Consider the following 17,393-nt stretch of genomic DNA (forward strand, 5'->3'; position numbering starts at 1 on the left):
ATTTATATTGGTGTATGGTGTAAGTCTGTGCTCAAGTTTCATTTTTTTGCACGTAGGTGTCCAGTTCTCCCAACACCATTTGTTGAAGAGGCTATCTTTACTCCATTTTATGTTACTGCCCCCTTTGTGAAATATTAATTGACTGTAGAGAGTTGGGTTGATTTCTGGGCTCTCTGTTCTGTTCCATTGGTCTATGTGCCTGTTTTTATGCCAGTACCAGGCTGTTTTGATTACAGTGGCCTTGTAATACAGTTTGATATCAGGTATTGTGATCCCCCCTACTTTGTTCTTCTTTCTCAAAAGAGCAGCTGCTATTTGGGCTCGTTTATGGTTCCATATAAATTTTCGAAGTGTTCTATGTCTGTGAAATATGCCATTGGTACTTTAATAGGTATTGTATTGAATCTGTATATTGCTTTGGGTAGTATGGACATTTTGATGATGTTAATTCTTCCAATCCATGAACAAGGTATATGTTTCCATTTGTTTGTGTCTTCCTTAATTTCATTCTTCAGGGCTGTGTAGTTTTCTGCATACAGGTTTTTTACCTCCTTAGCTAGGTTTATTCCCAGATATTTTATTTTTCTTTTTGCTATATCAAATGGGATTTTTTCCTTGAATCCTGCTTCTGCTGATTCACTGTTGGTATACAAAAAATGCCTTTGATTTCTGGATATTGACATTGTAACCAGCTGTTTTGCCAAATTCATTAATTAGTTCAAGCAGTTTTTGGGTAGAGTCTATAGGATTTTCCATGTACACTATCATGTCATCTGCAAACAGTGACAGTTTTGCTTCCTCCTTTCCTATTTGGATGCCTTTTATTTCCTTTTCTTGCCTGATCGCTGTGGCTAAAACTTCCAATACTATATTGAATAGAAGTGGTGAAAGTGGACATCCTTGTCTTGTTCCTGATCTTAGTGGAAAAGCTTTTAGTTTTTTCCCATTGAGTATGATATTGGCTATAGGTCTCTCATATGTGGCCTTTATTATTTTCAGAAATGCTCCCTGTATTCCCACTTTGCTGAGTGTTTTTATCATAAATGGGTGTTGTACCTTATCGAAAGCTTTTTCCGCATCTATTGATATGATCATGTGATTTTTGTCTTTGCTTTTGTTTATGTGAGATGTATTACATTTACTGATTTGTGAATATTGAACCATCCTTGCATCCCTGGGATGAATCCCACTTGGTCATGGTGTATGATCTTTTTGATATATTGTTGGATGCGATTTGCCAATATTTTGTTGAGGATTTTAGCATCTATGTTCATCAGCGATATTGGCCTGAAGTTTTCTTTCTTTGTTGTGTCTCTATCTGGTTTTGGAATTAAGATGATGCTGGCTTCATAAAAAGAATTTGGGAGTTTTCCATCCTTCTGGATTTTTTGGAATAGTCTGTGGAGAATAGGGGTTAGCTCTTCCTTAAATGCTTTGTAGAATTCTCCTGTGAAACCATCTGGTCTGGGGCTTTTGTCTGATGGGAGTTTTTTGATTACTGCTTCAACTTCTTTTGCTGTTATTGGTGTATTTAGATTTTCTGCTTCTTTTTCACTGAGTTTTGGAAGATTGTATTTTTCTAGAAATGTGTCCATTTCCCCTAGGTTCTCAAATTTCTTGGCATACAGTTCTTCATAGTAATTTCTTACAATCCCTTCTATTTCTGTGGTATCAGTTGTAATCTCTCCTCTTTCATTTCTGATTGTGTTTATTTGTGTCCTCTCTCTTCTTTTCTTGATGAGCCTACTTAAAGGCTTGTCTATTTTGTTTATCTTCTCAAAGAACCAACTCCTGGATTCATTGATCCTTAAAATTGTGCTTTTAGTTTCTATGTCATTTAATTCTGCTCTAATCTTGGTTATTTCCTTCCTTCTGCTTGCTCTGGGCTGTCTTTGTTGTTGTTCCTTGAGTTCTTGCAGGTGTAGGGTTAGGTTGTTTGTTTAAAATGTTTCTATCTTCTTTAGATAGGCTTGTATTGCTATAAACTTCCCTCTCAGGACTGCCTTCACTGTGTCCCATAAGTTTTGGGTTGTTGTGAGATCATTTTCATTTGTTTCCAGAAACATTTTGATTTCTTCCCTAATTTCATTCTTGACCCATTCATTGTTTAATAGCATGCCATTCAGTCTCCATGATTTTGAGTGCTTTGGGTTTTTTTCTTTGGGGTTGGTTTCCAATCTCAGTCTCTTGTCAGAGAAGATGCTTGGTATGATTTCAATTTTCTTGAATTTTTTGAGGCTCGTTTTGTGTCCTATCATGTGGTCTATCTTTGAGACTGTTCCATGTGCATTTGAAAAGAATGTGTATTTAGATTCTTTGGGATGAAAGGCTCTCTATATATCAGTGAAGTCCATTTCATCTAGGGTGTTGTTTAATGTCACAATATCTTTGTTGATAATTTGTTCGGAAGATCTGTCAATTTTTGATAGTGGGGTGTTAAAATCCCCTACTATAATTGTGTTGCTGTCAATATCTTTCTTGAAGTCCTCTAAGATTTTCTTGATATATTTGGGTGCCCCTATGTTTGGTGCATATATGTTTACAATGTTAATGTCTTCTTGGTGGATTCTTCCCTTGAGTATAATGAAGTGACGTTCTGGGTCTCTCTTTATGGCCTTTTTTTTGAAGTCTATTTTGTCCGATATGAGAATTGCTACCCCAGCTTTTTTTTCTTGTCCGTTTGCTTGGAAAACTTGTTTCCAGCCTTTCACTTTTAGTCTGTGATGGTCTTTTGTTCTGAGGTGGGTCTCTTGTAGACAGCATATGTGTGGGTCATGCTTTCTTATCCATTGAGCTATTCTGTGTCTTTTGATTGGAGCATTTAATCCATTTACATTTAAGGTTATTATTGATAGGTACTTATTCATTGCCATTTTTGTACCTGTGTTCCTCTCTGTCTCCCTCTTATCCTTCCTTCCCTTAAAGCAGTCCTTTTAGTATTTCTTGTAGAGCTGGTTTGGTGGAGGCATATTCTTTTAGGCTTCTTTTGTCTTGGAAGCTCTTTATTTGGCCATCTATCTTGATTGAGAGCCTTGCTGGGTAAAGTAGCCTTGGTTGTAGGCCTCTGGTTCTCATTACTTGGAATATTTCTTGCCATTGTCTTCTTGCTTGAAGTGTTTCCATTGAGAAGTCAGTAGCTAACCTTATTGGGGCTCTCTTGTATGTTATTTCTTTTTTCTCCCTTGCTGCCTTTAAGATTCTCTCTTTGCCTTGGAATTTTGCCATTTTGATGATGATGTGTCTTGAAGTGGGCCTCCTTGGGTTCCTCTTGATTGGGACTCTCTGTGATTCCTGGATTTGTGAGACATTTTCTCATCAAATTAGGAAAATTTTCTCTCATTACTCGTTCAAATACGTTTTCTATCCCTTGTTCTTCTTCTTCTCCTTCTGGTATTCCTATTATTCGGATATTATTACGTTTCATATTGTCTTGCATTTCTCTTAATCTCTCTTCATTCTTTCTGAGCCTCTTTTCATTTTCTTGCTCTTTCTATGAGATGCTTTCTACCTTGTCCTCCAACTCACTAATCCTATCCTCCGCTTCATCTGTCCTACTTTTGAAACTTTCTACTGTGTTCTTCAATTCGGAAATTGTATTCTTCATCTCCTCTTGTCTCTTGCTGATAGTTTCCATTTCCTTTTCATGTTGCTGTAGTTTGCAGAGAAATCATTGTAGTTCCCCTGTAGTTTCTGGTAGTTCACTGTGAGCTCTTTGAACTTCGTAATAACCAGGGCTTTGAATTCACTATCTGATAGTTGATCAGCCTCTATTTCATCTAACATTCTTTCTGAAGTTTCTGCTTTTTCTTTTCATTTGGGGATTGTTTCTTTGTCTTCCCATTGTTTGAGACTCTTCTTGATAGTCTCTGCTTCTAAAATTGATCTGTTCTGAAACCCTGGTTTTATGGTGTGAACTTCTGTGGTATGATCCTTATGAAGTTCAGTGGTGCAGACTCCTTAAAGTTTCTTGATGTTCTTCGTCTCCACCTACTCTCACGCTGGTCCTCGTGCTGGTCCCTGCGTTGGTCGCCTACCACTGCTGAATGTCCTGGCTCTAGTAGCCGCCTCCTCAAGCACCCAGGCCCGTTACTACGGCAGCGGCACAGGGGCTGGGAATGTCCTGGCTCCCGTAGGGGGCTCCTCTGCCTCCCAGGGCTTTCTCAGGGTTTGGAGTGTCCCGGCTCCCGTACCTGACTCCCCAGCATCCAGTCCAGTTGCTATGGCAGCGGCTCAGGGGCTGAGGACTTCCCGGCTCCCTCCTCTGCCGCCCATGGCCGTCACAGGGGTTTGGAGCATCCCGGCTTCTGTACCTGACTCCCCCGCGTCCAGTCCCGTCACTAAGCCAGCGGCACAGGGGCTGAGAACATCCCGGCTCCCGTAGCTGGCTCCTCAGGGCCCAGGCCTGTCTCTCTGGTGGCGTCGCAGGGACCTTTGGTGTCCCAGCTCCTGCAACTGACCCTTCCATTGCCCAGGCCAGTTAGCTATGGCATCGGCACAGGAGCCGAGAATGTCCCAGCTCCGGTTCCTGATTCCTCTGTCTCCCAGGACCGTCACAGGGGCTTGGAGTGTCCGGCTCCCATACCTGACTCCCCGGCTCCCAGGCCTGTTGCTCTGGAGGCAGCACAGGGGCCGCCTGAGACTCAGCTCCAGTAGCTGACTCTGCTGCCGTCTGGTGTTTCAGCGTCGGTCACAATCTCTGGTCTTTTAATTTCATAAATGCTGGGTAACCAATGGTTTATTGTGCTGTTTCCCTATAGATCTGCCAGGATTTCCACCCATGAGTACAGGAGCTAGAATCAGCTCCATCTTACTCTGTCGCCATCTTCCCCGACATGCAAACTTTCTGAGCAATAAATATGACCTGCCAGGGGCCAAGATGGAGGTGTAGGTATATACACCTTTGCCTCCTCGCACAACCAAAAGAAAGACAACAACAACTTTAAAAACAAAAAAATCACCAAAACTGTCAGAAAGTCAAACTGTATGGAAGTCTGACAACCAAGGAGTTAAAGAAGAAACATTCACCCAGACTGGTAGGAGGGGCAGAGACGGGCATCCCAGGCAAAGAGGACGCATGGCAAAGTGGTGGCTGGAGGACTGGGGCTGTCGCAGCAGCAGCTGGTGGAGCGGGAGGTCCCACTTTTGTGTGTGGATAAACAGGGAGAAACAGTGGGGAAGCAAGACAGACTTGCAACCCAGGGTTCCAGGACAGAGAAAAAAAGCCTCAAAACCTCTGACTGAAAAAAACCTGTGGGGGTTGAGTCAGTGGGAGAAACTCCCAGACTCACAGGAAAGTTCATTGGAGAGACCCACAGAGTCCTAGAACATACATGAAACCACCCACCCAGGAATCAGCACCTGAAGGGCCCAATTTGCTTGTGGATAGTGGAGGAAGTGACCGAAAGCCGGCCCAGACTTAGCAAGCAGCACTGCTCCCTCTTGGACCCTTCCCTCACATATAACACCACAACGCAGAAGTGTGGGTTGCCCCACTTTGGCAAATACCTAAGGCTCCACCCCTTACTATGGAATAGGTGTGCTGTGACAAAAAAAAAAAACTACAAATGAAAGAACAGATCAAAGCCCCAGAAAAAATACAACTAAGTGATAAAGAGATAGCCAACCTATCAGATGCAGAGTTCAAAACACTGGTAATCAGGATGCTCACAGAAATGATTGAGTATGGTCGCAAAATAGAGGAAAAAGTGAAGGCTATGAAAAATGAAATAAATAAAAACATACAGGGAACTAACAGAGGAGGGAAGGAAACTGGGACTCAAATCAATGATCTGGAGAAGAATGAAAAAATAAACATTCAACCAGGACAGAATGAAGAAATGAGAATTTAAAAACATGAGGAGAGACTTAGGAAACTTTAAACTTTCCAATATCTGAATCATAGGGGTGCCAGAAGGAGAAGAGGGAGAGCAAGAAATTAAAAACTTATTTAAAAAAGTAATGAAGGAGAACTTCCCCAATCTGGCAAAGGAAATAGACTTCCAGGAAGTCCAGGAAGCTCAGAGAGTCCCACAGAATTTGGACCCAAGGAATCACACACCAAAGCACATCATAATGAAATAACCCAAGATTAAAAATAAGGAGGGAATCTTAGAAGCAGCATGAGAAAAGGAGACAATTACCTCCAAAGGAGTGCCCATAAGACTATCAGCTGATTTCTCAAAAGAAACCTCAAAGGCAAGAAGGGGCTGGAAAGAAGTATTCAGAGTCATGAATGGTAAGAACCTACATCCAAGATTACTCTATCCAGCAAAGCTATCATCTAGGATGAAAGGGCAGATAAAGTGCTTCCCACATAAGTTCATCATTGCCAAGCCCTTATTATATGAAACGTTAAAGAGACTTATCTAAGAAAAAGAAGAAGATAAAAAATATGAACAGTAAAATGACAACAAACTTAAAACTATCAACAGCTAAACCTAAAAAAACAAAAAACAAACTAAGTAAACAACTAGAGCAGGAACAGATTCACAGAAATAGAGATCACATGGAGGGTTATCAGTGGGGAGTGGGAGGGGTGAGAATTGGGGGAAAAGGTACAGGGCATAAGAAACATAAATGGTAGATACAAAATAGACAGGGGGAGGTTAAAAATAGTATGGGAAATGGAGAAGCCAAAGAACTTATATGTATGACTTGCGGACACGAACTAAGGTGAATCAGTGATGGTTCACATCACTGTGGGTACAGGTTAGAAGGGAATAAAGGAGAGAAAAAATGGGACAACTATAAGAGCATAATCAATAAGATATATTTTAAAATTTTTTAATAAAATAGGAACATATTCACCATTTGCTGATTGCACTGTGCTTTTTAAAATTGAAGGTACAAAATATGTTTAAAATATGACCTGTCAGAAGGCTGCTTTAGAAAGTTACACCTGGCAGAGGTTTGTGGGATAGTTCTGGGTCTGAAGAGCAGTTAGCAGGGGTGTCAAACTCATTTTCACCGGGGGCCACATCAGCCTTGCAGTTGCCTTCAAAGGGCCTAATGTAATTTTATTTTATTTTAACTTTATTTATTTATCTTTAGAGGGGAAGGGAAGGAGAGAGGGAGAGACATATCAATGTATGGTTGCCTCTCATGCGTCCCCTGCTGGGAACTGGCCTGCAACCCAGGCATGTGCCCTGGCTGGGAATCGAACCTCGATACTCTGGTTCGCAGGCCTGCGCTCAGTCCACTGATCTACACCAGCCAGGGCTCTAATGAAATTTTAGAACTGTGTAAATGTAACTACTCCTTAACAGTTAGTTAAGCAAGAGCTCAGTGCTGACGCTGGGTAGAAACAGGGTGGCGGACCGGATTCGGCCTGTGGGCCTTGTGTTTGCCACATCTGAGTTAGAGGCTGTTATAAAAACTCAGGCCAGGAATAAGGAGCATTTGGGACTGCTTCCAAAATGAAAACAATTTAGGAGACATCTGAAGTCATATAGAGGAGGAAGGCTGCTCATGACCTGGCAAAATTACATTGGAGATAAAGGGCAGGAGGATGACAGATGTGAATTTGTGTAAAGGGATGATTAATGTATTTTTAAAGTACTCATTTAAAATTAGACTTCAATAAACAGGAATAAAGTCAGCTATTTAAATCATCAACACTGAGAACTAGGATAAAGTCAGAATTAGGTGTGATGTTATTTGAGAAAAACCCAAATTAAACAACAAAAGTGTTTTATCTTCTCTTACATGTCAAGATTCCTGTTACATGGCAGTTCATCGGAAGAGAAGGAGGTAGGAAAGACTTGGGTAATCAGTCAATGTGAGGATGCCCAACCTTTTGGCATCTCTGGGCCACAGTGGGAGAAGGAAAGTTGTCTTAGGCCACACATTAAATACACTAATACTAACAAACCCCCCAAAAGCTCATAATGTTTTACGTAAATTTATGATTTTGTTTTGGTTCGCATTCATAGCCATCCTGGGCTGCATGTGGCCCATGAGCTGCTAGTTGGACACCCCTGATTCTAGAGTGATCGAAAGTAAGATTTCAGGAGAGGGAGAGTGAATTCATTCCAGGAAGAAGTTCTTTACTCATTACTGTGGAGTGTGCTATGGTTAGTGTTTGACTGTAGGCTAGGAGCATGGATTCTGGATCCAGACTTCTTGAGTTCAAATCCGACTTTGTCACATACCAGCTGTGTGGCCCTGATCAAGTTACTTAGCATCTCTGAACTTGTGTAATACAGAGTAATAATTGAATTATTTCATTTGCTGTTGTATAGATTTATGACTTAATATTTGACGGGTTCTTAAAGAAGGACTCAGAACATCAGAAATGCTATATAAGAGTTTGGTGCCATTATTATTATTATTATTTAAAATATAAACCAAGATAAGAATTTTTCTGTAAGTTTAAACAATTTAATTTACCAAGGAAATTAGAAATAAAGAAATCACAATGTGTTAGACACAACCATGGCTCAAATGTCTGCTTTCTTACGTTTGAGTTGACCAAGAACACTGACTACTCAGGCCAATGCTTATTATTCACCTATTGGTTAAACATCATGGTTTAAAAACCTACTTGGTATTATCTCTAAAAAAATTCAGTGACTTGGCATTTTTCTTCTTTTTCATTCTTTGCAAAAGTATTATTTTTATTGATTTATTGGGGTGATATTGGTTAATAAAATTATATACATTTCACATATACAACTCTATAACACATCATCTATATATTGTATTGTGTGTTCACAACCCCAAGTCAAGTCTCCTTCCATCATCATTTGGCTTGGCATTTTTCTATGGGGGATTTAAATGTGTGTGTCCTGATGGCCTGGAGTCATTCTTTTTTTTTCTTTCTTTTTTTGTTTTCCCTTTTTCATCTCTTCCTCCTCCTCCTCCTCCTCCTTTTTGCCTATAACATGTGATACATAGGAGGGCCTGAATCACTATATGGTTGACTAAATGGAGGAAATAGTACATTATTTGTATGTTTTCCAGTCATGAATGTCAGAGTCTAAAATTAGAAATATGGATCTTCAGCTTTATTTGTAACTAAAATCAAGGGAAGGGTTCCGAAGGTCGTATTCATCATTGAAATGAGTGGTTTTCCTATGATTTTTCTCCAGTAAAATTTAGAACACACCCAACTCGCTATGTATTGGGTCCCGTACACCCTCCTTCACCAAGCTGCTGGTGCCTTACTCACCTGGCTCAGAAATCCTGATCTTGGGCAGGACAGAAGCCTCAAGTGCCAGGGCTCCTCAGTGCTCTGGGAGCATCAAGACTTAGTGGGAGCTACTGCCCTCTGCTGGTGAACACATGTAACATTGCATTTCATTCCTTCACCTCGGCTTTTTTTCAGAGGACAGGAACTGAGTGTGCAGGAACATCTCTGAAACCCTACACCCTCCTGGAGTCTCCTCCCTTCCCCTGGTCTCACACACACTGAAAGAAAAAGGTCAAAATCAAAGCAGTACTAAGTAGTAGACATGAGCAATAAAGAGTCCAACACAGCTTTGATTTATCCCACAATTAGACCACATCTCTTGACTTGATGTTCACTATTTACTTCTTTCCCAAATTTCACTTTCTACAGCCTCTGCTTTGCTGAATCTGCTGGTGGTTGATACAACACGGCACTGTCTCAATGTGTCAAGTGTAGGTTTTTCAAGTTTATCTGAACAAGAATTTGGAATCCAGGCACCCTGTGTTCTACTAGACTGGTGGCCCAATTCTGATTACAAAAATCAGAGGCTCAATTTTTTCCCTATTTTTTGATATTTTGTGTCCTAGGGGTTACCTTTGAATTTATAACTTAAATATTGCCTCCTCCTTAGTCCCCTTTGTCACTTTTGTTGTTAAATAATATTCTTTGATTTCTAGATGACCCCGTATCACCTCACAATTCCTTTTTAAAGCTCTGTAATACCCCAGTGTGTGTTATGTATCATAAGTTTTTTAAAAACACTTTTCTTTTTTTCCCGTGATTGAATTTTATTTTATTTATTTTATATATATTTTTTATTAATTATATCATTACAGTTGTTCTATTCCCCTCCTTCATTCCCCTCCACCCTGCACACCTCTCCCCCACCATTCCCCCCTTCGGTTTATGACCACGTGTCTCAAGTTCTTTAGATTCTATATTTCCCATACTATTCTTGCCCTCCCCATATCTATTTTCTACCTACTGTCTATGCTACTTATTTTCTGTACCTTCTCTCCCCTTCTCCTCCTCCCACGCCCCTGTTGCTAACCCTCCATGTGATCTTCATTTCTATGGTTCTGCTCCTGATCTAGCTGTCCTCTTAGTTTGCTTTTGTTTTAGGTGTGGTTCTTAATAACTGTGAGTTTGCTGTCCTTTCACTGTTCATCTTTTTTATCTTCTTTTTCTTAGGTAAGTGTCTTTAACATTTCATATAATAAGGGCTTGGTGATGATGAACTCCTTGAATTTGACCTTATCTGAGAAGCATTTTATCTGTCCTTCCATTCTAAATGAATGTTTTGCTGGATAGAGCAATCTTGGTTGTAGGCCTTCGAATTTCATGACTTGGAATAGTTCTTTCCAGCCCCTTCTTGCCTGTAAGGTCTCTTTTGAGAAATCAGATGACAGTCTGATGGGAATTCCTTTGTAAGTGACAGTCCTCTTATCTCTTGCTGCTTCTAGGCTTCTCTCCTTCATTTTAATCTTGGCTAATATAATTATGATGTGCCTTGGTGTGTTTCTTCTTGGGTCCAACTTCTTTGGGACTCTCTGAGCTTCCTGGATTTTCTGGAAGTCTATTTCCTTTGCCAGATTGAGGATATTCTCCTTTATTATTTGTTCAAATAAGTTTTCCACTGGTGGCTGTTCCTTTCCCCCTTCTGGTACCCCTATAATTTGGATGTTGGAACATTTAAAGATGTCCTGGAGGTTCCTAAGTCTCCTCATTTTTTTGAATTCTTGTTTCTTCATATTTTCCTGTTTGCCCATTATATTCTTCCTTCTGGTTCACTCCCTTGATTTGAGTCCCAGTTTCCTCTTCATCACTATTGGTTCCCTGTACAATTCCCTTCATTTCAATTAGTTTAGCTTTCATATGTTCCTCTAATTTGTGACTGACTATAATCAACCAGTTCTGTGAGCATCCTGATCACCAGTGTTTTGAACTGTGCATCTGAAAGTTTTGATATTTCTTTATTGCTTAGATTTATGGGCTCTGGGGCTTTGAGATCCTCTTGAGCCATTTTTGGTCTGTTCACGCTCATTAATTATGAGGAGCGGAGCCTTAGGTATTTACCAGGGCGGGGCCACCCAGGTTGCTGGGTTGTGATGCTGTCTGTATGTGGGGGTGGGGTCAAAGCAGGAAAATGGTGGCCCCCTCTGCTGCCTCCTGCAGCTGGGGCCTGCTTGGTCCCATTGTCTCACCGCCCACTCTCTTGTTAGTCTATCTGCACACAAATGCGGGACCACAGTCAACCCGCCGCCCTGCACTCTTGCTGGATACACTAGTCGCTCACTGGGTCGTTCACTGGGTCTGCCTGTCGCAACCCCACGCCTGGGATCTGCGCACCTGAGTCCGTCTGACCGAGTTTTCCTGTGCAACCCCGCTGCGCCAGCTGCTGGCTTCGCCCCTCTTACCGGTCAGGCTGAAGAATTTGTTGTTATCAGACTTCCAAAAAGTTCAATTTTCTGTGCTCTGGCTGTGTTTTCTATTGCTAATATTTTGTTGTCTCTCAACTTGGTTGTGGGAGAAAGCACGGCGTCTCCACCTATGCCTCCCTCTTGGCCTAAAAACACTTTTCTATATCTGAGCATTTAAGTTGTTTCTAATATTATGCAATTTCAAGTAATGCTACAGTGAATACCTTGTGCATGTGTTTTTTTATATTCCCGAAGGTGTATCTTCAGGGTAGATTCCTAGAAGTGGATTAAAGGGTGAATGTGTGTGTAGTTTTGTTCAATTTTAACAAATCACTCCTCCTAAGGACTCTTAGTGACTAGCATTTATTATGAGGATAATTATGAAAGAAAGAAAACGAAAGAAAGATAGAGAGAGACAGAGAGAAAGAGAAATACCAAATACCAGAGTATTAACCTTGTGGTCATGTCTCATGAGTACTCAAGAAAATAGGCTGGGTGGTGAGGTAGGGGACAGTGTGACCAGGCCCCCTGAGAAGATCAGAAACATTAGTACAAGCTGGCTTTGGAGAAGTGAGTTTGATGCTGGTTCTGGACCAAAGGCTGAGCTAGGTCCATGCACCTGTGGGTTGATGAATATTCATTCAGGTATGTCATCATTTTTTGTGATTTGATGCTTCTGTCTGTCTGCTTCTCCTCACATCAACGCCTGGTTCTTTTGCTCTGTAAGACCTAAATCTGTCCCTCCTGCTCCTTTTGCCCGTGCTTTTGGCTTGCCCCTGTCATCCCTTTGAGGCAGAATTTTCATGCCAGGGAGGTCTCTCCTAAGCAACAGGCAGGTGCTCACCTGCGGTTTGGACTGCTGCACAGGGTGGCATGTATCTGCCTGGGACAGGTGCTACAGAGGAGCTGTGGGTGGGACTGAAAGTATAACCAGTGGCATGACTCATAGATATAATTTAGCAATTTACCAGAAATGGGAGTGTGGCCCCTCCTATGACTTTACCTAATATGTTCTCAATGGCTGCACAAGGCCAGATGCAAAAAGATGCCCTATCTTTCCCATCACACTCTTGCTTTTAAACTGTAAAGAGGAATAAAAGCTATAAAACATTTTCATCACTAGTTATTTTGTAAATGAAGGGAGTTAATTACTGATAGAACTAAAAAAGTTGGCAGAAGGTAATGTCTTTGAAAAGTAACCCTAAAACAAGGCCATCATTTTTATCTTGCTCTCAGTGTGAGCAAAAGTCTTCTTTTACCATGTCTGTCCCATTAATGTGTTCACATATTTATATTCTTGCCACTGTTGAATCATTTACCAAGTGGTTTGTTTGCTTGTCTGTTCACATCCCTACCCCACCAGGAAGTTGCTCAATGAACTGAGTGGCCACTGGTCTGTCCTGCACCCTAAATCAGTGCTTAGCACATAGTAGGAGTTCAGTAAGTATTTGTTTAGCAAGTCAATATATTAAAGAGTAGGTTTGCACAAAATGTGTCATGCTGTGTGACACCATTGTACACTTCCTGCTGTGTGCAAATGGTTCTTAGTAATCGAAAAAGAAAACTGATATTTTTTAATGTCAATTACTCAAGTTTGTTAGCCAGCTCCGGAACAAGAGCATTTTCTAAGCACTCTCCTTCCTCCAGAAATGCTCCTTTGCAAAGACGCAGTCTAGTGAGGAAGAGATAAGCATGCTATGTCGGTTGATCATTATGCTACAAGCACACTGAACTTCTGTGTGTGCCAAGCACATGCTCTGTGTCAAGTCTACATCCTATGAGATGTCATCAATAACTGCCTACCTGGAAGGACCAGAGGTCAGTGCACCCATACGAACCCATCTCAGACGCATGCAGGGAAGCTGTCTTTGGGGCCTCTCATAGTAAGTCTTTGAAATTAAGGGGAAAAGCTGAAAGTGCACATAATTAGAAGTGAGCATCACCACAGCCAAGCAGATAAAGTTAAACACACCAAGAAGACCATTTTTAAGCAGTGGGCATGAAAGACATCACAGCAGCTTGCGGGGCTGGTCTAGGGAGCTGAGATCTGCTCAGAATGAAAGAATCCAGTGCTTCGAATCAGAACAGCCTTTTCAGAGCCAAATGCTCTCACATACAGGAAAAGTACAAAAGCTGAAAAGAAGTAGGAGGGCCTTCTTGGTAGCATCTCTAAATAAAACAGGGCTGCAAGAGAAAAGAGCTTGTACAACAATATCACTGACTACAGTCACCATGCTGTACACTACATACTTCAAAAGTTGCCAAGAGAATAAATCCTGAAAGTGCTCAAATGAGCAAAAAAAAAAAAACCAAAAACATTGTAACTTTGCATGGTGACAGATGGTAACTAGACTTTTGTGGTGATCATTTCACACTGTATACAAATCTCCAATCATTGTGTTGTACACCTGAAACTAATGTAATGTCATGTCAATTATACCTCAATTAAAAAAGAAAGAAAAGAGCTTGTAACACTGATAATAAATGAAGAAAGTATGATTTAAAAATAAACCCTACAATAAGAGCAAATAAAGAAGACATAAATTATGTGGTAACAGAAAGAAACTAGACTTTTGGTGGAGAGCATGTAACAGAGTATATAGATATTGAATTACAATGTTTTACACCTAAAATTTATGTTATTAACCAATGTTACTTCAGTAAAAAAAATAAAGAAGACATACATGTCCTCAGCTCACCATAGCCTGTTTCTATTAAACATTTTAATTTCAATGGGGCAGAACTCTACAAAGAAGATACATATTTATTTTACCTCTGTGAGTTTATGAAGACCCCAGATACAATAAAGAAGGGTCTTTGTAAAACTAGTTAATCCAGTCAAATCTAGTTAATGCTCCAGAGAGGTTGATGGAATGGGTGATTTACTGTTCAATAATAAGTTGTCAGTATGGGACAAAGAGCTGCTTTGATCAAGCAAATCACAGCAATAGTTCAGGTTCGATTGATTTCTCAGCAATTAGTGGTAACTGGAGTGCTAAAAAGCAAAGCAAAAGTCAGGTCTGACTGGAACTTGGTCTCCTCTGTACTGAGTGGAGAGCCTGTGCCCAGGAGCTGAGCAGGGGTGGGGTGGGGTGAACTTGGAGGCACTGGCACCTGCAGTAGGGGTGATTCCTAGAATCCCCTGGAATTTAGGCCTTCTTGCAATTACAGCCTAAGTTTGGTTGTGGATTTATCCTAAGAAAGATCGAAAACAGAATGCACCAGCCATGTATAATTTAAGCCACCTTTTCTATATTGATGTCTATCTATACAGGTTTTCCTTTAAACTTAATACTGAGATTGTGGTCTTATATCCAATTGGCACAGAATCCCTGATATGATCATTTTGCTTTGTCTTTCACTATTTGCTGATGGACTTGAGTTTATCCTCCCCGTTTTTGAATTGAAATAGTTCATGTCTTAGCGCTAAGTTTTATAACATTGGGTAATATTTATACTGGCTTTTGTTTCAAGATGGAGTTCATGTGAAATAGGAACCTCAGAAATAACAGAATCAACTTACAGAAATAAATATTTTCACGTAATTACCTGAGAAATTTATCCTAGCATAAAAATGTAAACCCTGATGTGTGAAAGAGAACATGGGGCTCTTTGCCCCACATTGACAATGAAAAGCACCCCAAGTACAAGAGCAAAAATTGGCATTCACAGTGATCAATCCATTACATTCATCCAAGAATGCTCATGGCCATGGAGATTTGCCTTTCCATCTCTGGGTTAAAGTAGCTACTCAAGTGGACAGTTTCCACCAGTGGAGCAGCTTTCTAGAAGTCTCCACAGTGAATGATGCATTGAAGAAAAGGTGCCCATGATGAATCCATAAAGAAGAAGTGCTATTAATTTAGGAGGCAAAGAGTTTTATAGATTAGAAACTTTTCACAATTAAAAATTCAAAAGCAGAGCCTTAAAACAAAAAGGCAGAAAAATAACTAGGGGAAATCTGCAACACTTAGTAAGTATTTAATATCCTTAAAATATGAAGTGTTTATAAATTGATAAGGAAAGTTCCATAGAGGAATTGAGAAAGCAAACAGACATTTTTTTTGCAAACAGACATTTTAGAAACAAGGAATATATATGTATATAGTTAGCATGTATGTGAAAAGAATTTCAACCACATAATAATAAAAGAATAAAGGAAAAGAGACATTGCTATTGTTACCAAAACTTAAAATGGTTACTAAAAGTATATTGGCAAAGAGGATGACAGGACACTTGTTTAATTTTGATGGAAATATAAATTGCTGTATTATTTTTTAAAATAGTATATAATATGTAATATATCAAAATGTAAAATATTCAGAGCCTCTTACTAAGTAATTGCACTTCTAGACATTTGGGTTAAGAAGTAATTAATTACACAAGTGTGAAAATACATGCACATAGCTGATCAACACTGTGGTATTTTTAAGGGTGAAAAAAAGAAAATGATACAAATTGATATCAATCAAGGATTGATGGGGACAAAGTTGGTACATGAAAATAATGGAATCCTATGTGGTCATTAGAAATGATGACATCAATCCATATTTATTGGCACGGAAAGATATCTCTAATATATGGTGGAGCCAACGAAACAGTTTATACAGTAGAAGTATAGTATGATCCTATTAAAATATCTAGGTCAGTTTCAGTGAAGCTAAGTATCTCCAGAATGTGAGTTTCACAGGAACAGTGTCTTAGTGTTCTTCACTTCCGTGTTCCTAGTGCCTACAACAGTGCCTGGTTCTTTGCAACCATGCAATAATGTTTAATGAAATAAATAAATAAATGAATAAATAAATACGTTTGGAAAGGTTTTCGTCAATAGTCTAATGGTGTTTTTAGTGGAGTGCTAGAAATTTATTCTGTGTTCTTTATATTTTCTCTACCATATGAGTTGCCTTTAAAATGCTTATTTTATTTTAACCAAAATCGGTAAGATATTAAAAACTTGTGGTAACGTCTACTGTTGGTGAGAATGTGGTAGTTCCAAATGTGTTCACTGTCTGGGTAAACTGGTTCAAACTTCTGGGAAACCTTTTGATATTAAATATTCAAAAATTGCAGAACATTTCTTTTTTTGTCTACTAAGTAAAAATGTGCAAACTATAAAATGACCTATGCATCCAACCATGAACAACTTAAAGACACATCTAAAGAAGAGAAAAGGAAAAGTAAATTATGGTAAATCCACTATCTGGGCACTTTCACAGAATCATTACCAATTCTGAAGCCTCCGTAGCAACACAAATAAAAAAAGGCTGAAAATGCAGGCATACAGGGATTTAAACTATGCATAAACAACATGATGGTGCTGTAGTATTAAGACTGGAATTCTGGGTGCCGTTTTCCTAGAACGGAATAAAGAACATGGGTATAGAGATAGAGACTTCTATGCAGGAATTGCTACATAAGCTTGGTTGATCATGCCCCCTAACTATTTTGTGCCTCGGTTTTTTCATCTATAAAAACGGGCTGATAGTACTACCTTCTAGTATTGAGAGGGTTAAAATGGGATGGTGGACGTAAAAGAAAATGGTCAAAGAGTAAGGAAGGACTCAGCAAATTTTAATAGTTATTTTTAATTTTGTTATATTTTCAAAACCTTCAAAAGATTGTCAGCTTCTATCAATTGCAAACGGAATGAAAAATAAAGGAGCTAAAAAGGTGCGGAGGAACAGGCTCACTAAATCGAACTGAAGAGTCGGGAACCCGCCAGGTGGAGAGCGACGGAAAGTGTCAGCCAAACCCCGCTGGGCGCCGGCTCCCGGCCGAGTGAGACGTTGCGGGATATCTCCAGC

This window comes from Artibeus jamaicensis, unplaced genomic scaffold (genome assembly GCF_021234435.1).
Source record: "Artibeus jamaicensis isolate MK-2021 breed Jamaican fruit bat unplaced genomic scaffold, CSHL_Jam_final contig_519, whole genome shotgun sequence".
In the NCBI taxonomy this organism is placed as follows: Eukaryota; Metazoa; Chordata; class Mammalia; order Chiroptera; family Phyllostomidae; genus Artibeus; species Artibeus jamaicensis.